Source organism: Convolutriloba macropyga, chromosome 13 (assembly GCF_964194025.1).
Source record: "Convolutriloba macropyga chromosome 13, txConMacr16.3, whole genome shotgun sequence".
In the NCBI taxonomy this organism is placed as follows: domain Eukaryota; kingdom Metazoa; phylum Xenacoelomorpha; order Acoela; family Convolutidae; genus Convolutriloba; species Convolutriloba macropyga.
Genome location: NC_134480.1, coordinates 26,405,901 through 26,427,401, shown reverse-complemented (window position 1 = coordinate 26,427,401; position 21,501 = coordinate 26,405,901). Strand labels below are relative to the sequence as shown.

The 21,501-nt window shown below is 30.3% G+C and overlaps 1 protein-coding gene across 3 annotated transcripts in view; it reads right to left on the bottom strand.

Moving 5' to 3' along the window:
- Nucleotides 1-13,095, bottom strand: part of LOC142351847 (bestrophin-3-like) — a 464,737-nt gene extending 451,642 nt beyond the window's left edge. For all 3 annotated transcript variants that reach the window (XM_075404074.1, XM_075404075.1, XM_075404076.1), the window contains exon 1: nucleotides 13,086-13,095. The gene's annotated coding sequence lies outside the window, so the exon portion shown is untranslated. The remainder of the gene's footprint in view (nucleotides 1-13,085) is intronic.
- Nucleotides 13,096-21,501: the final 8,406 nt, after the last annotated feature.

Here is a 21,501-nt window from a genome sequence, read left to right as displayed (position 1 = left end):
TTGCTTCAATCTATTTGTTACGTTAAACATGAATACATATAAACTCAATCCTCTACATTATATTAGTCTGCCAAGCTACAGCTTCGATTGTTTCCTAAAACTAAGCAAAGTTTAATTAGACACAATACAAGATGAGGAAATACTAAAATACTTCCTTAGTGCGATGAGAGGTGGCATATGTGGTGTTATGGGTGATAGGTATATTAGAAGTCAAAGTCAGAGTGAAAGGTCTATCAGGGAACCTGCTTCGCAGATGGCAGAGCTTGGCGAAGCATGGACGAAGTCCCATGACCGAAGGTCTATCAGGGAACCTGCTTCGCAGATCTGGTACATCGATGCCAATAACTTATACGGTTATGCACTAATGCAAAAGCTACCATATAAAGATTTTGAGTACTCCAATACTACTCTAGATGAAGTATTAAATACTTCAGATGATAGTGATTATGGCTATTGGCTTATCTGTGATTTAGAATATACTAATGAATGTAAAGAGAGAACTAGCAACTTCCAAATACTACCCCATGGAAAGCAAGTAGCGAATAATGAACTGGGATACAAACAAAGACCCCCAACTTCATCAAAAAGCAAGAAACTAATATTAGATCAGAATAATAAATATGAATACCCAATACACTATCGGATGTTAAAGTTTGTTGTTTAGATGTGTATAAAGGTCACTAAAGTCCATAGAATAATTGAATTTAAACAAGATTATATAATTAGAGACTAGGTTGAACTTAATACTAAAATGAGAGCTGCAGCTAAAACTGAACCTGAGAAAAATATATTTAAGTTAATGAATAATTCATTGTTTGGTAAAAGTTGTGAGAATTCATTAAATTATCTAGAAGCTAAGATTCTAACCGATGATTATGAAATACCTAAAGCTGTTAGTAAACCAACATGTAAAGATGTAATTAGATATGAAAACTATACTCTAATAGAATTCTATAAAAAGGAAATACAATATGATAAGCCGATTTATTTAGGATCTACAGTACTCGAGCTCAGTAAGCTTCAAATGTATAAATTCTTTTATAATGTATTGAATCCCTCGCTTAAAGATTTAATGTTACGCTACATGGACACGGATAGCTTCGTGTTAAGCTTTAGCGAGGGCAATGTCGACAATGAGCACATGGATCTGAGTAATCTAGATAAACCAATATAAACTAATAATAAGATACCGGGCAAATTTAAACACGAATTAGGTAGTAAGGTTATAGAAGAATTCGTGGTATTAAAACCCAAAACATATAGTATAAAAAACTATGGGGAAAAAGAGAAAAGAATTAAGAAAGAAAGTAATGGAAAGCACGAAGAAAATTATAGTGCTCTAATAGATAATAAGGAAAGGATAGTAGAGGAAGGCAGGATTCAAAAAGTAGGAAGTTGTATGGCCACAATTAAGATGAATAAAAGAAGTTTACGTAATTTTGATGATAAAAGATTTTATGTAAATAATATAAAAGTTATCCCCTAGATGAGAACCTCTATCTATTCAAAAGAGATCTAGTAAATGAAATCAACCAACAGACTTCGCCCATAGCAAACCCAGCACTGATCGGTGAACCCGGTTCCCTGGTAAACAATATTAAAGAATTAACAATTAATGATGATAGAAAGTTTATTGAAGCCGCTATTAGATTATATAATGAATTGTGATAATTATTTTTATAAAAGGACTAAACTAGAAAAACGCATAGAATTAAACAATCTAGAAAAACAAAACAGAAAGAATAGATTAGAAGATAAATTAAAACAACAAGAATATTATGGTGAAATAGAAGAGTTATTTGATCCTTTAAATGAGAACAGTGAACACAATCTAGCATTAAGTGAACAAACATTAAGAGCAATAGATTGGCAGAATCAAGAGTTAGATAAACAAACTAAGATGATCCAGCAAGCTGGCTCCCAGTTTAATGAAGCAATAATGAAGTCCAAGGGTGAAGCATTGGTGAAGTCCAACGACAAAGCTGTAGAGAAAGCTCGAGATAAACCAGGAATGTTAGTAGATAAAGACACGGCTTAAATTATTAATTTAATGTCAGTTCAATCTAATCCCCAATTAAAGTTGAAGTTCGTAAATTTAGATATTGGTGAATTCGAAACGAACGGTGTTAAACTAATTTACCAAGAAAATTCATTTATAGTTAAGGATAACATATATGAATTGTCAGATGAGTTCATAAACTTTCTTACTAACCCTAATAAAAAACATGGTGAAATCGAGGAAGATAAAAACAAAATTAAAAGGTTTTTAAAGGATATAAGATATGATTTAGGAAAAGAGGATAAAAAGGCACTAGATATAGAACAATAAAACGTATAATGGGGGTAAAAGATGATGTATTTGGCAGGGGTTTAAATAGCAACCCCAACCCAAATAATCAACGAAGTTGCCATTTAAATGGTTTAGTAGAAAGACTAGAATTATTAATACTAGAAACAAAAGCTGGTCATGATAGATTATATGATGAAATGCTAGACATCTCTAAGCAACCATTATCTATGAATATTATTAATCAAGAGCAACTAGATAATTTTGTTTTTAACTATGGTAAATAAACAAAAATGAACAAAGCTATCAAGGAAGCTGTTTCACAGATCAGGGAACCCGCATCGCAGATGACTATATCCACAAGTAAACAAGACACAATTAAAACTAAGCAACAATTACTAGCTAAAGAAGTATTCAGTCCTCAAATAACAAAGGTTAGAAGAGAAAGAATAGTACCATTATATAAAGATGAAACATGGTCAGCTGATTTAGTTGATAAGTCATCTCTAAGTAAACACAATAATAATTATAAGTTTATATTAACTGTTATAGATATATTCACAAAATATGCATGGGCTATTCCATTGAAGAATAAATTTGGTTTATCTATAACTAATGGTTTTAAATTAGTATTAGGTGAAAGTAGAAAACCAGAAAACTTATGGTTAGATAGAGGTAGTGAGTTTTACAATAAAACATTTAAATCTTTACTAAAAGAATATGAAACAAAACTATATTCTACTTATAGTGATTTAAAGGCTGTGTTTATAAAGAGATTCAATAGAACATTATTACATATAATAAATAAACCTATGTTCATCAATGGGGATGGTAATTGGGTAAAAATATTAAATAATGCTGTTGTAACATATAACAATAAAATTCATTCAATAATTAATATGACACCTGTTGATGCTTCTAATAATCCCGATAAGGTTAAATACTCATTCGTTTGTAGGAATATTAAACCTAAACTTAAAGTTGGTGATTATGTTAGAAATGCAGATAAACGTAATATCTTCTCTAAGGGATACACTTCTAATTGGAATAGAGAATTGTTTAAAGTTAATGAAGTTCTAAAAACACAACCACCAACATATAAAATAGACGATATTAATGGAGAGATAATAGAAGGTAAATATCATGAACAGGATCTATTAAAATCCGAGTTTTACTTTGAATCTAAAAATAAGGTTTTGGAATCATAAGGTATAGTTCTGTAATTTCTGTAAACAAATACAAAGATGACAAGAAATAGATTCAATCAAGCTAAACATCAATCAACATCAACATACAACAACAACATCAACAAACAACTTAACACTAAGTAAGGCTCGTGGGTTATTCCTAGAAGATAATGATAATATTGATATGAAGGATACCTATAAAATTACAAATGTACATCCTCCGATAGATGACAACTAAATGAAACACAAGTTAATGATGAACTAATTAATGAGTTTATTGAATAAGCAAATGAAGTCACAAATATTGTTAAGTTTTGTAATAAATTTGCTGCTGATACTATCTCTAAATATAATCAATTAAAACAAGAATTTGATAATAATAAGTTTAATCAGAATATCACTAACATAAAACTAGATGAAATGCTTACTACTGGGCTAAAAGAACTTAAAGAAGTTAAGACGTGTTCTGAGCTTACCTTTATTAGGGTACTTCTGAACTGTCTTATGGTTGTCTCAAGAATAAGATGTACTCTTAAGGCTTACCTGACTAACTAAAGTTCTATATCTCTAGTCTGTTACTCTTCTATCTGAGCTTCAGTAGACAGTGCACGGGCCCCAATGCTAAAGTCTAACATATATCTCAATACAAAACAAGAGCGGAGTAGAGAGAGAGAAATATACTTTATTATTATATCAGGTAGGTAACTGGTACTGACTAAATAGCTTTCTCTTCTGAGAAGAGGGAAAACAGGTAAACATCTAAAGGAAAGAAAGGAAAAGATATTATTCGCTTTTTATCCAATCAGGGAAGAGTATTTTCAGTCTTTATTTATTTAAATAATAAAGTCTTTCAAATAGTCTTTTCTGGAAGTCAGTTTGACTCCATCTTTCCGGGGTTTTGAATTTTTTGAAAGTCTCTTGTATAATCTAATAAGTCAATTTCTCTGTATTCTCTCTGAAGGATTTTCTTTCTTTTTTGAATGTGTTGCTTTGTATCGGTTCGTCAGCAAGTCAATTCCTAGACATAGGTTGCCCAAAGAGCAAGGAGTGAACATCAACAACCACAAAACTATCTATTCCATTAACACGTCCAGTGGGTAAAGATCCTTTCGGCTAGGCCCAGTGTTGATGTCTGGAGGCGATCCTGATGTCCGGTGATTTACCTGACTTACCTGAATTGGTTTAGTTTGTTGTTGTTAGTTGTTAGATGTTCAGAAAAAATTTTCTCCATTGTAACCTGTGTTCGGTTTTAATGTTCTGTTATACTTAGTATCCCTTCCGGTGGGAAAGAAAATTGAAATCTATATGTTAAGTGTTAAGTATATTATGTTATATGTTTTATGGAATTCGATGGAAAAATTGAGGTTAGTTGGGTAGGTTGTCAACACAAGTTGTTGACACGATGGAGAAGTATTCAGTGGCATGTGACTGTTTGGCCGTGTTGGATTAATACAAATTTTGTTATTGAAGATGAACATGTATTAATAATCCAATTCCTCCGCGAAATCAGAAGTTATTCTGATGCAATCAATTCTTACGAATTGTATTGCCATACTTCTACATTTTGTCTCTATGGTATGGATTTTGTAAAGGGTTTATAGATCTCGCTTATGGGTTTGTAATGTATGTAATATTAAAGCTGCTCTTTTAACTTTCCATTGGTGATGTCCAGGTTTGTTTACTGGTTCTATGCCGCTGCTGAATATTATTGCTGCAACTATACTTTTTAAGTAATCTTCAACAGTGTATGCTGGGTCTGTACCATCGAATGGTCTTATTGTTGTAGGTACTGAACCACTACTAATGTTTTGTTCTATTTGTGGTTCTTCATTAATACTCATTGATGTTAATTGTTTATAGAATGGTAAAGGAGGTTCTGTTACAGTTGTTTCTCTTTCTTCTGTTGTAATAGAATTTGTTCTTCTAGTACGATTTTCTTGTTGTCTGTTATTTTGGATATTGTTATGATGTATATTATTATTATCTATGTTTCTATTGTTCTGTATGTTTTCGGTTTCTGTTCTGAAATTATTTTGTCTTTGAAAGTTTTCTAGAAATTTGTCTAGTCTATCGAATACCATTTCGAGGGCTTCGTCTTGTCGTTTTTCCATTTTTCTGTTCATTTGTTGATATTTCATTTCCAGATTATCTATTAGTTTATTTGTGTGGTTTGTTACTGTGGCCGTTATTTCATCTTTTAGTTCCATGTAATTATTTGCTTGTTGTCCCCAATATTGTTCGTGTTGTTCCTGGTTATCATTTAGAGAACTAATATATGTATTGTTTCTATTATGATTATCTCTCGTTGGGTATTTCCGTCGAACATTTTGGTTCGCTGATGGTGGTAATTGGTTTCCAAATCTTATCTCTCTTCCTTCTGAGTCTGAGATATCTATGTCATCTACTATATTTTGTTGATTTCCAAATAAATTCAATGTTAATAGTTTATCAGGTTTTATTGTTGATTTTTGTTTTGATTGTAAGTTATTATTTGTTTGAATATCTTTTGGTGTCGATGTCGATGTTAGACTTCTTGATTAGTTAAATGAAGAAGATCCTGCCTGTCCTTGATCAGTGATTTTTACATGAATTTGTAATCCTTCGATGAAATTTATGCTATCTGAGCATACTTTTAATGTGCTTTCAAAATGTTCTGAATAGTGTTCGCTATTCCAAATGTTTTGGAGTTCGTCACATAAATGATTGATTTCCTCGGGAAATTTTTCTCCGAATTGAGTTCGTTTTTCATTAATTTGTTCGAAGTTGTCTAACCAAAAAAGGAATGTAAATTGAGATACTATTTTTATTATGTCTAATGTTGTTGTTTTCAAATCTGGTTTTAATTCAATTATTTTTGTTAGCCAATTGTTATAATTTTTTTATGTCTAGTCGTAATCTATCGTTCACTGACTGTATTTGTTGAAGATGTTCGTTTAGGTATCCGACTGTATTCCTTAGTGTTTCGTAAGTTGTAGATGTTATTGCTGTCAGTTTTGTTTTATCTTGTAATTCCTCATGTCTTTTTAAGAATATTTTAAGCATATCCGATAGTGTTGTTTCATTTTGGAAATTAAAAAATATCTTTTTATTTCCTTTTTCATCTGTTAGTGTAAATGTGTAATGTTTGTTATCTTGATCTCTATCCAGTAGTATTACTGGTAGATAATGTACTAGATGGTTTCTATTTATATTAAACTGTTGTATATGTTTTGTTTCTTTGAAGAGGTCATTCTTCAAGTTTGTTATTATTCTGTATATAATTTCACGTTTTTCTTGTGGGCAATTGCTAGCAATTGTAAATGGTATTAAGAAATTGTTAGTACTTGTTTGTTCATTGTAGTTGTAAGCCATCTTAGTGTTCTTTTCTTTATATACGTTATGTTTACCAACAATAATTTTGTTATTAGTTTATTAAGAGTTATTTTCCCAATTTAGTTCAGCACTGGTCGCACCAGATAAGACGTGTTCTGAGCTTTCCTTTATTAGGGTACTTGTGGAACTGTCTTATGGTTGTCTCAAGAATGAGATGTACTCTTAAGGCTTACCTGACTAACTAAAGTTCTATATCTCTAGTCTGTTACTCTTCTATCTGAGCTTCAGTAGACAGTGCACGGGCCCAAATGCTAAAGTCTAACATATATCTCAATACAAAACAAGAGCGGAGTAGAGAGAGAGAGAAATATACTTTATTATTATATCAGGTAGGTAACTGGTACTGACTAAATAGCTTTCTCTTCTGAGAAGAGGGAAAACAGGTAAACATCTAAAGAAAAGAAAGGAAAATATATTATTCCCTTTTCATCCAATCAGGGAAGAGTATTTTCAGTCTTTATTTATTTAAATAATAAAGTCTTTCAAATAGTCTTTTCTGGAAGTCAGATTTGACTCCAAAGTTAATAAAAAGACTAATTTTTTTAATAGATGAAGCCCTTTTAAAGAATAAAAGGACAATAGTACAATATATAATTGCTATACTTTTACGAAGTACGTTAGTTGATAATAAAGAACAAGAAAGACTAGAGAAGCTTTATGGTTTTAAACAATAAGTTATAACGAAAGAAAAAGAAAGAATTTTTACTAATTAAAGTAACCGAAACTATGACTAACCCAACAGCTCCTAGTGAGAGATTACTTTAACCAGATTTGTCATCAGTATCAGAAAGACTGATAAATGAAACGATTCAAGCCAATAATAAATTTAACAACAATATCAACATTATAAAAGATATTAGAAATTATTATGAAACTGAAACTAATAACTATAATAAGAAGTGAAGTAGATATAAAAATTATATTAACGTTGCTGAGATAACAGAAATAGTATTATCATCTATAGCAACAACGGCAACAACAACATCAGTTGCATTAACAGGTATAGGATTAACTTATACTATACCAACAGCTTATGCTACAGCAACTGTTTGTGGTTCATTATCAAAAACAATTAATACTAAAATAAGAAATAAAATTATAAAGTATTCACAAATGTATATTTTAAGTAATTAGTTTAGCGACAAGTTTAATAAACTATATACTAAATCAATGAATGATAATTAAATAGATAATGATGAGTATAATGAAATAGTTAAGGTATATGAGGATTATAAGAAGAACAAGAAAAACAAGCTGAGTGTTTTTGTAAACTAAAGTTGTTAGTGTTTAGTTATAATAATGTATTTAGTAAAAATAGTATTAGTATTAATATTTATCGATAATCATAAACAAAATATATTTGTAATCATAATCATAATCATAATCATAATCATAATCATAATCATAAATATAATATAATCATAATCATAAACATAAATACAAACATAATTATAAATTTAATCATGACTATAATCAAATAATTATCTCTTCATAGTACCGAAGTATAATCCTCTTCCTTTTTGTACTACCTTTATACTTTCACCAGTAGTTGCAAATTTAATTAAATCAGGTGTAGCCGCTAGAGCTGCTCTAGGGTTTCTACTTGCCGCTGCACTTCCTATTTTACTTGCTATTTCTAATGCTCTTACTGGATTATTAGCAACTTTCTTTCCAAAGTTAACCGTAGCTCTGCCAACACTTTTGAAGAAATCTTTCAATCCCTCAGCTTCTATTGTTGCATTAGATAATGTCATTGACTTATTCCTTCTACATTTAACACAATTACTCTTTAACATTTTAGTACCTTTTGAAGTGAGAGCTCCATTTATATTATTAGTACCACTATAATGTCTACCACCAACACAATATGAATTAGTTTTGAAATTACTCAAAAGACTCATTTCTATATATAAAAAAGAATGGAAGTAAAAAGTATAACCCCTTTGTTGTTATTAAGCCTAAGCCTAAGCCTAAGTTTAGGCCCAAGGCTAAGATTAAGCTTGAAGCTGGAGGTTTATCTCTAGAGAATAAAAAGAAACTAGATATTATTTATTCTAGAGGTTTTGTTAAGACAAGTAAGAAATAGTTAAAATGACTAGGGCTATAGTTATAATTATAATTATGATATTATATCAACCATCTTATTACCATCACTGTTGACACTATTAACCTTTCTAGTTAATACTATTGCATGACACATAACATCGCCAACTGCAGCACTAATTTTAAAATTAAGTTGTATTGGTTGTGGACCTATATGATCACTTTGATATCTAGTATCGAATGCATATTTTCTATAATTACTTTTGAATGTTCTATGATTTATATATGGTTTTATATTATGTGGTAGCCCATTATAATCTTTATTAAAGCTAATAATCTCTTTAAAAGCCTCATTATAATTATTGGTACCATAATTAACATTCATTCTATCCTCAGGATAAAACTCGCTACCAATCTTACAACAACATTCAGTAACATTCATTATATCAAATGTACTTGCATCATGAGTTTGTTCATTAACATTATTATTTTCAAAACCAACTATTATATATTGTGGTCTTTCCATCCCACTTTCCATACCTAGATCAAACAAGAAGTTAGTAGCATTGGGTACATTCTTTTAAAATGTCTTTCTTTCATAATAGCTAAAGTCTACATTATTCTTTTTACCTAAACCCTTTTGCAAAATAATTCTATTGTCATTACTAGGATCAATACTGGGCACACACCATGATATATCTCTAATTTCTATATTACCATCATTAGCAACTGCACCAGGATTAGCATTAACTCTAAATAGCGCTCTATCATTATTATTTCTTTTTAGTATTAGTTTAAATCATAAACCATATGTAATCTTTTCTAAATCATTTACAAAACCAAATAGATCACTCATCTTAATCATCTTATACATATGACCTCGTTGTGCAGCAATATGGTCACCTTTAAGTTGACTATATCTATTGCCCTGATTTCTAACAAAACCACTCTCATATTCATCACCAATACTAGTTAATAACTTATACATCAATAGATTAGGATGACAATGATCTACATATTCAATAGTACTACCACCACTAGTTTCAAGCTTAATTGAACTAAACAATGCCATCATACCATAATTAACTAATCCGATATTAGCATCATTAGCAAATACACCACCAGCATCATCTGATACAACAAACTCTATCTCTAGATATGAATCACGCAAATTTAAGTGATTCTCTTCTCTATTGAGAATGATATTAATATTGGTATTAACCGTATTCATTGTTGCCGAATTATTTGGTTTATATTTAATAATCTTACTTTTGTGTATTTCATTATTATAACCATAAGTTGTATCCAAATCAAAATCCATTTTTATAAAATAAAAAATGTCTGATAGTTTAATCTTAAGAGAACTGCAAAATATATATGAAGCTTTAACTAAAACTAAAGAAGAGCATACACTTAACTTTAAAATGATAAAGCCAACAGAAAAGTTTAACTTTAGTGAACCCATACTTAACTCATCAAAATTAGGTGTAATTAGATTATCTGTTTATAAATCGGTGTTTAATGTGATTAGAAAGAACAATCAATTCTTATATGATACCCAAGGTGAAACATGGTCAGATACCCGTATTTTAGCTATTATACCAGGGCATATGAATTATTCGAAATAGCAAAATTAATAAAAGAAGAAACTAATGGTAATGTTATAATAGAATCTGATAAGAACACAATGAAAAGTTTATTGGAAATAAAGCAAGGTGCAATATACTTTGATTTAGAAAATTCAATAGCCCCATTACTAGGATTTAGAAAAATAGTTTATAAAAAAGGTAAATATACATCTCAGAAAATTGTTGATATTATGTGTTTTAGTACAATTAACATTCATTGCAGTGTGATATCTGGTGTTAAAGATAATGGGAATAACACAGACATACTACATACTTTTACTCTAACAGAACCACCAGGCTATCTAATAAATATTATACCAACTAATATCTTATATCAAAATATAACTAACGATACAATAGAATATATAGAGTTTCATATCAAAGATGAGTATGGAAGACCTATAGACTTTAATGGCGATGTATTAAGTTTTACTTTGCATCTATGTTAACAGCTAAACTTAGACTTAGACCTAGACTTAGACCTAGACTGAGACTAAACAGTTCCTATTTCCCTAATAATCATAACATATTTTGAAATAATATTTCCCCTTAAAAATTAATAAAAAAAGTTTAGTATTAAATGTGATGAATGTAAAAATAAGTCCTGGGGTCAGAGTTGTAATTGGTGTCAGGGTAAACCATATCAATGTTTTCTATGTAATAGAATTTTAACATATAGAGATAAACATGATCATTTACTAGAACACTTTATTAATCTCGATCAATATCTAACATGTAGAAAGTGTAAATTATATAAACATATCTCTCAGTTTAGATTTAAACAATTCTATTGTAGGTTATGTACTAAAGAAAAATTTAGGAGATCGAAACCAAGTGAAACATGGAAACCAAGTGAAGCATGGAAGCCAAGTGAAGCATGGAAACCAAGTGAAGCAGGGAAACCATGTGAGGCATCAAATTGTATAATAATAATTAATTTACAAAACTCTCCGATCCCAATTAATTCTTAGTTTACCATTAATATTTTTATTTTTAGTTTTATCAATGACAATATAATTATAAAGCTCTTTCGATACCTTATTACATATATTAGCAAAATCATTATAACTAAATTCAACATTATTAAAGAAATCTTGATATATCGATGCTAGGACTTTACCTCTCTGTTCAAATAAAATAAATAGATTACAGTTCTCTCTAACACTCTGCCTATCCAGAGAGAACAGGTTTTGATTAAGATATATCATATTGCAATTATTATGTCTACCTCTACAAAAGTATTCATTAATAACTGGTTCTTTGGCTCTAACATCATCGCATATCATTAGTTTCTTTTGGTCTTTTGGTAGTTTATCAGGAGAGGGTAAACCTTTTATATCTTTAATAAATTCTATAATTGCTTTATTGTCAACAGAGTTGCGACTTAGTCGATTTTAACTTTCTAATCCATTGTATTGATCACCAGTAGGTCCAATGATGTATAGCTTATCAAAATATATACTAACTAGAATTAGTTTTTTTAATAAGAATGTCTTACCACATTCACTAGGACCAGATATTATACATCTAAAGTAATCTGGGAATTCAGCTTCAGTAATTATATCATCATCATTTAGCCATGATTGTAGATCTTCATTTATGTTTATAGAGATATCACTAGTAGGGGTATTATTGTTAGGTTTACCCTTTTGATGGGGCTTCAGCCGTCCGGGAACCGGTTCCACCGATGTTCCATCATGTTTTTCATCAAATAGATCTGCGAAGCAGGTTTCCTGATTATCATTATCATTATCTTTATCATTATCGTTATCATTATCATTATCATTATCATCTGCGAACGAGCTCTGCTCGTGGCTAGCCAAACAGGTTCCATGATTAACATTATCATTATCATTATTAGCAAAGCTACTTCGTAGATCATTAACATTATCATTAACATTAACATTATCAATATCATTATCATTATCATTAACATTATCATTAACATTATCATTAACATTATCAGTAACATTATCATTATCATTAACATTATCATTATCATTAACATTATCATTAACATTATTATTATCATTATCATTATCATTATCAATATCATTATCATTAACATTATCATTAACATTAACATGACAACCTAAACAAAAACACTCATTATATATTTCAGGGCATTTAACTTGATTAACTAGAATATTTAAAGCACTTTTAATTCTAAATCCTCTATCAATAAGATAGATCATATATAAACAATAAGCCCCACAATAAGATTCATCATAGTGTTGTATTCTCTTATTAGAGCCTAGATCAACATATTCTTCTAAAGATAATGGTGGTGTTTCTACACCAAAACTATCAAAGTTATACACAGGACCACCTTCTCTTCTTAAAACTAAAACCCAATGTGTGCCTTCAGTTCGATGTACATTTACAATAATGTTGACGTTAGGTTCACTTGTGTTATCTGGAGTTTGATCTCTCATTACAATTTCAATTGGTGTTAGACTTATATCTTTACCTATATCTTTTATTCTAATATCGCTCATAGCACTATTATCAATATTAAAATTATTATTGAATTCCTCAAAAGTTAGGATAAGCATTTTTATATAATAAATTTAATAAGTCTAAGTCGTAGTCTAAATCAATTCTATATTTTATATATAAAAATGGAGGCGGGTAGTGTAGTTTTTATTTTATTTTTGATAATTATATTTTGTTTTATAATATATGATTCAATACCGAGTAAATACACAAAACTAGAAGAAAGCTTTGGTGGATTTATGATTAGGAGTCTAATTAGATTTGAATATGAAAAGTCACCATTACATATTATTGTTTATGGTGGAACTGGTACAGGGAAAACACATTTTATTAGACAATGCTTAAAATTATACTCAGTCCAAAACCAAGATCTGCGATTGGACGAAGTCCGTGGCAAGCCAAGCAGTTCGGTAAACCACGAACAAAGTTCGTTCAGTGATCAAAACCAAAACCGGGACCAAAACCAAGACCAAAACCAAAACCAAAACCAAAACCAAGACCAAGCTAAAATTATAGTTATACTGTGTAAAGTTGACAGAGACTGAGTATAATAAGATGAGTATAATAAGTATAATAATATAATAACCTGAGTCTAATAAGTTTTATACTGGGTATGATAAATGTGATATAAATATGATCACAAAAAGTAATATGCATAAATTTCAAAATTGTGTAATAGTACTTGATGATATGGGTGATAGGTTAAATAAGGATATAGCTTATTATTTTACTGAAGGTAGACATTATAATATTCAAATGATTGTAATGTGTCATAAACCAGCTCAAATAATTAATACGGCAAGAATGAGTTGTGATACTATTTATTTAACAACTTATAATGGACCTGATCTATTTAAAAACTTTAATGAGATATATAAATGTGAACATGACTTTATTAAAATAACTAGTGAGTTAAATAGTAACCATTATAATTGTACAGATGGAATGTCAGATGAACTTCGTTATGGTATAATTAAATATAATAAGAAGTAAAATACTTTTATTATTATTAATAGTAATAGAACAATGATATATGATTCAAGAGTTGGTTTCCTTGATTTAAAAGCTCTTAGTTTAAAGGATCAATTAGAAAGAGAACATATAAATAAACTTATAGCATATATGAAACCACTCATGATGAATGCAACAGATAGAAATACCATTAATCATGATAATTATCATTTTTATTTTAATAAACATCTTACTTTAAATAATATTAAAATTCGGAATGATTTTTTAACAAAAGAGATGGTTAAAGCAAAAGGTTTAAAACAATTATCAAATATTGGTGGAATTATAGGTTGGGGTTTAATTATAACTAGTTATATTTATCCTGATTCAATAATAAAAACTGTTGGAGCCGTGGCAATGAGTGCAAGCAATATGTTGAATAGAGCAAACACTTTGATTAAAGTTGGATATGGAGACGATCTGCCAAGCAGGTATTCTTTTACACAAAGTGATTACACTGATCTACGAAGTAGCTTTGCTAATACACAAAGTAATTATACTGATACGCAAAGTAGCTTTGCTAATACACAAAGTGATTATACTGATAGTGAAACATGGACAAAGTCCTATCTGCGAAGCGGTTTGGTAAACCACGAGCAAAGTTCGTTCACCGATCTAAAAAATAACTTAGTTAATGGGGCACGTAAACTTGTTACAACCTTAGAAAAACTACAAGAAGAATATATAAATGAAGAGATGGGAATTTTGAATAGAAAGGGGGGAAAATTTTTAACCAGACTATATGGAAATAATGAAGAATTTTGAGAAGAGATAATAAATTTAATTAGAGATAAAAAAAAATTCGACCTTGAATTGATTTTAGATAAGAGATGTAAAACTTATACACTCAATACATTAGGAAATAAATATTTAGCAGAGTGTATCACATCTAAAGATAATACTAAAGATTTAATTGAAATCATGGCTATATATTATCAGAGAAATGATTAGGTAAATATTATAGTTTACCCTATTATAAATGCTTTTAAACTGTTTAGAGTGTAACTATAAATATGGAAACATTGCTGTTTTAAAATATCATTATGAATCATGTCATAAAGATAAAACTGATAAATGTATATGTGGTAATATAATACTAAGTGGTGTTTGCGCTAATAACTTTTCTCCATGGGGTTGTTCTTTAGAAAATGAATCTAGTTCTAGTTCTGGTTCTAGTTCTAGTTCTAGTTCTATCTATGACTCTAACTCTAACTCACACCCTAACCCTAACCATAACCTTAACCCTGGCCCTAACCCTAACCTTAACCTTAACCCCAACCCTAACCCTAACCCTAGCCCAAACCTTAACACTGACCTTTACCCTAACCCTAACCTTAACCTTAACCTTAGCCCATAAGTCTTAATTAGAAGTTGTAATAAATGTAATTATATAAAACACTAACTGATTTTGATGAGAGTAAGTATACATGTAGAAGTTGTACTTCAGCTAAAGTTAATTGTCCATATTGTGCTTCTGTTGTGAGATATGATGGGATACGGGCTCATGTAAAGAAACAACATCCAGATGTAGAATTAACTAGAGGATTTAGTAGAAATCTGCGAAGCAGGTTCCCTGATTTGAGTGAGAAAACAATTAGTCCTCGTTGGCAAAGCAAGACTGTAAGTCCTTTAGTTATTAGCCAAACTGAGGAAAGTTGTTGGTGTAGCAAGACCGAAGGTCCTTCGTGTAAAGATTATAATTTTGTATCAATTCTTATTAATAATGGGTTAAATATAGAAAAAGTAAAAGAAAATAAAAATTTATTGAAGAGTATAGATAATTTGAAATAAAAAGTATAAAAAATAAAAAAATATCAAAAAAAGAGGGAATCACTCTTTAAGAGCGAAAAAGAGCAATCTTTCTACTGGGGGTTCAACCCGAATAAGAGTGAATCGCTCTTAAAGAGTGATTCGCTCTTAAAAGAGGGATTTCGCTCTTATTTTGAAATTTGCTTTATTTTTTTAAATAAATTATTAAATTTTGCTATTGCTTTGGGTTTTAGCTTGATTATGACTTGACTAAGTAGTAAAAAAACAAGGATCTTAATTTTATATAAATATAGCAAAATTTAAAATTTATAAAAGAGTTAAGCTGGTTTTTTATTCAAGTTACACTGAAAAAACACTAATCACTGTGTTTCCAACGATCTCAGCGTTTTTGACTGTGCTCTTTTTGTTCAAGTTATCCACGAAGTGGCTTCATCAATCCACAAAGTGGCTTCACAGGTTTTTGCCATTTTGCTTTTACGTGCTTGTTACACGATCTCACTAGTTATACTGAAAAATCCCACTAATCACTGTGTTTCCGCCGATCTCAGTGTTTTTGACTGTATACCCATCACAGTGTGTCCCATATACAGTCTCACAGCAGGGATCATCCTTTTTAAAAACTGTGAATTTGGTTTTTTTTCAGCGATTCACCGCATTTACCGCAAAAGATGTAAGAAATACGCGTGAAATTTTTTCACCACATTTCACAGCATTTCTTACAAGAATTCACCGCCAATCCTCGACCCCAGATGGCTTATATCCTTTAAATAATAGTTGTTCAGCCAAACTAACAGAACGGAAAAAATGAAATTGAGTTTTATTAATACTGTTTTTTAAAGAATGACAACCAGAAATTCCAAGAGAAATGATACCTGTACGGCAATATTTTTTAAGTCAGAAATGTGATAATAACAAATTAACTAGGAATTATTGGCGATTGGGATCTGTTAAATGAACAACTATAGTTGTTTTTTGCAAATCCCAATGGTCACTAATTCGCAGTTAATGTGTTGTTATTGTGTTGTTGTCCTTGTTATTAATAGAATTTCTGCGAGATTGCATTTTTTGCCTCTAAACTAAACTATCAATTCTTCCGACCCCAACCGTTGAACGAAGGAACTCTATGCTCAACTGTTTTTTTGTTCAGCCAGTTTTTTGTTCGCCAATAGATATATTCATCGTACAGAGCTGTGTGAGTTGAATCAATAGAAAGCTTGTCAAGCATAAAATATCAAAATAACAAAATTTTTATATTTTTTTTAAATTTGCGTTTTCGAGGAGTTATAGAGGTTTAAAACTTTCTGAACATTAATCTCATTTCCGTCATTTTGTTCAATTTATTCATAGTTTTTGCTCAAAATTATATAATTATGCCAAGTATGACAAAACTGTTATCAACTGGTTTTTAATTTAACGTTGAAAGAGAAAGGAAAGTTGCTTAACTGACCGAACTGACCCTTTCAGCTAAACTTTTGGGTTAAATTTTTGAAAATTCATAAAAATTTGCAAAATTTTATTTCACTTTAGCAAACTGTGTCCAACTTTCACGGTAAATAAGACACAGCAGATGCTGACACTTACTTGGTACACTCAGATGAGGTTTATTTTCACTTAAAATTTCCTTTAAAGTGTTCTGGAATAAAAAATTTCCAGGTCTTTCGCTAATTCAGTTCGATATCTATAAAAAGGCAAATTTTCTTTTGATTTAAAATTTTATTTTGGCAATGTACGCTGGTATTTTGAATATTAACGTTTTTTAACAGCCGCGTAGCTTCTTTGCGGATTATTACAATGACAAAAACTTTGGATTATATTGGTGAGCTGAGTGTTTAGAAACATTTTGCATCTTTTAAATCCCGATAAGAGAAATTTGTTTTCATTATTCGAGATTGATTAGAGAAGTTCCCTTTTTGTTCGCATGAGACCTAGTCCACAAACCTTGTACTTTTAGAGTAAAGATAAATTGTTTTTATGGGTTCTCGAATGAAATTTTTCAGTTTTTGGCAGCAATTGTGTTTTTGTAATTTTGTGACTTAGCCTCATAAATCAAAGCTCTATTTTACCAGTTAAAGAAGCATTAGTGAAAATACCCGTTGTTTTCAGTCAATACCCAACTGCTCCTATGTCTTTAACTATATTCCTTGTATAAAATATCCTTGACTTTTTGATCTTTGTCAATTTTTAACCTTAGAACTGTCAATTTTTAGCTTTTCATTAATGACTGATACCATCCTCTCTGTCGTGAAAAAAAAAATAAAATGTAAGCCGTTCTCTTCTAACTAATGGCTCATAAGAGCTTAAGTATAATTGTTTGGAGAAAGAACTCTGCTTTTTAAAATTTTTACACTTTTTTAACTTTTTTTCTGTCAACTTGTGACTGAGTCTCATCAATGACTGGTCCCATATCGTCTTTTTAAAACAAAATTAGAAGTAAAACTGAGCCAAAATTGCAAAGTGGCTTGGTTTTAACATTTTTTTTATGACTTCGAATATTTCGGTTTGAAAAAAAATCGGCGAATTTTTGATCTTTGTCAAGATTATAACTCTTTTTGTGCTTATGTGAATCCTAATCATTTTTAATGACAGGTCACAATTTCTTTAAAGTTAAACAAAATCTAGATTAGATTGATTAACTATTGATTAGGGGATACTTGAAAATTTTTATTATTTTAATAATTCTTTCATTTTTTGTTCAAGTTTTTTCTCAAGTTGGTTTTACGTGTTTGTTACACGGTCTCACTAGTTTTATACTAGTATCTGGGATACGTCCACTGGAGTCAGTGGGGATAGAACCCGAACTATCCGTCTGATAACGATTAATTACCAGCTTAACTCGACACTAGTGGTTTGCACCAAGTGAGACAAGAAATGATAGATTTTGAGTAAATATAAAGGTAATTTGTAGTAGTGGATAAAACAAGCTAATATATAGTAGTGAATAAAATGAGGGGTATAAACAAGTAGTAGATATATAGAGTAGTGGGAAAAGGTGGTATTTAGTCAGCTTCCGATTAGGAAGTGGCGGAATAATACCTTTTTCCCACTACTTACTGAAAGCGCGGCGAAAAAATTTGATTCACAGCGATTCACCGCATTTACCGCAAAAAGATGTAAGAAATACGCGTGAAATTTTTTCACCACATTTCACAGCATTTCTTACAAGAATTCACCGCCAATCCTCGACCCCAGATGGCTTATATCCTTTAAATAATAGTTGTTCAGCCAAACTAACAGAACGGAAAAAATGAAATTGAGTTTTATTAATACTGTTTTTTAAAGAATGACAACCAGAAAATCCAAGAGAAATGATACCTGTACGGCAATATTTTTTAAGTCAGAAATGTGATAATAACAAATTAACTAGGAATTATTGGCGATTGGGATCTGATAAATGAACAACTATAGTTGTTTTTTGCGAATCCCAATGGTCACTAATTCGCAGTTAATGTGTTGTTATTGTGTTGTTGTCCTTGTTATTATTAGAATTTCTGCGAGATTGAATTTTTTGCCTCTAACTAAACTATCAATTCTTCCGAACCCAACCGTTGAACGAAGGAACTCTATGCTCAACTGTTTTTTTGTTCAGCCAGTTTTTTGTTCGCCAATAGATATATTCATCGTACAGAGCTGTGTGAGTTGAATCAATAGAAAGCTTGTCAAGCATAAAATATCAAGATAACAAAATTTTTATATTTTTTTAATTTGAGGAGTATCGAGGTTTAAAACTTTCTGAACATTAATCACAATTCCGTCATTTTGTTCATTATATTCATAGTTTTCGCTCAAAATTATATAATTATGCCAAGTATGACAAAACTGTTATCAACTGGTTTTTAATTTAATGTTGAAAGAGAAAGGAAAATTGCTTAACTGACCGAACCGACCCTTTCAGCTAAACTTTTGGATTAAATTTTTGAAAATTCATAAAAGTTTGCAAAATTTTATTTCACTTTAGCAAACTGTGTTCAAATTTCACGGTAAATAAGACACAGCAGATGCTGACACTTACTTGGTACACTCAGATGAGGGTTATTTTTACTTAAAATTTCCTTCAAAGTGTTCTGGAATAAAAAATTTGCAGGTCTTTCGCTAATTCAGTTCGATATTTATAAAAAGGCAAATTTTATTTTTGATTTAAAATTTTATTTTGGCAATGTACGCTGGTATTTTGAATATTAACGTTTTTTAACAGCCGCGTAGCTTCTTTGCGGATTATTACAATGACAAAAACTTTGGATTTTATTGGTGAGCTGAGTGTTTAGAAACATTTTGCATCTTTTAAATCCCGATAAGAGAAATTTGTTTTCATTATTCGAGATTGATTAGAGAAGTTCCATTTTTGTTCGCATGAGACCTAGTCCACAAACCTTGTAATTTCAGAGTAAAGATAAATTGCTTTTATGGGTTCTCGAATGAAATTTTTCAGTTTTTGGCAGCAATTGTGTTTTTGTAATTTTGTGACGTAGCCTCATAAATCAAAGCTCTATTTTACCAGTTAAAGAAGCATTAGTGAAAATACCCGTTGTTTTCAGTCAATACCCAACTGCTCCTATGTCTTTAACTATATTCCTTGTATAAAATATCCTTGACTTTTTGATCTTTGTCAATTTTTAACCTTAGAACTGTCAATTTTTAGCTTTTCATTAATGACTGATACCATCCTCTCTGTCGTGAAAAAAAAATAAAATGTAAGCCGTTCTCTTCTAACTAATGGCTCATAAGAGCTTAAGTATAATTGTTTGGAGAAAGAACTCTGCTTTTTAAAATTTTTACACTTTTTTAACTTTTTTTCTGTCAACTTGTGACTGAGTCTCATCAATGACTGGTCCCATATCGTCTTTTTAAAACAAAATTAGAGGTAAAACTGAGCCAAAATTGCAAAGTGGCTTGGTTTTAACATTTTTTTTATGACTTCGAATATTTCGGTTTGAAAAAAAATCGGCGAATTTTTGATCTTTGTCAAGATTATAACTCTTTTTGTGCTTATGTGAATCCTAATCATTTTTAATGACAGGTCACAATTTCTTTAAAGTTAAACAAAATCTAGATTAGATTGATTAACTATTGATTAGGGGATACTTGAAAATTTTTATTATTTTAATAATTCTTTCATTTTTTGTTCAAGTTTTTTCTCAAGTTGGTTTTACGTGCTTGTTACACGGTCTCACTAGTTTTATACTAGTATCTGGGATACGTCCACTTTAGTCAGTGGGGATAGAACCCGAACTATCCGTCTGATAACGATTAATTACCAGCTTAACTCGACACTAGTGGTTTGCACCAAGTGAGACAAGAAATGATAGATTTTGAGTAAATATAAAGGTAATTTGTAGTAGTGGATAAAACAAGCTAATATATAGTAGTGAATAAAATGGGGGTTATAAACAAGTAGTATATATATATAGAGTAGTGGGAAAAAGGTGGTATTTAGTCATCTTCCGATTAGGAAGTGGCGGAATAGCACCTTTTTCCCACTACTTACTGAAAACGCGGCGAAAATAAATAATTCACAGCGATTCACCGCATTTACCGCAAAAAGATGTAGGAAATACGCGTGAAATTTTTTCACCACATTTCACAGCATTTCTTACAAGAATTCACCGCCAATCCTCGACCCCGGATGGCTTATATTCTTTAAATAATAGTTGTTCAGCCGAACTAACAGAACGGAAAAAATGAAATTGAGTTTTATTAATACTGTTTTTTA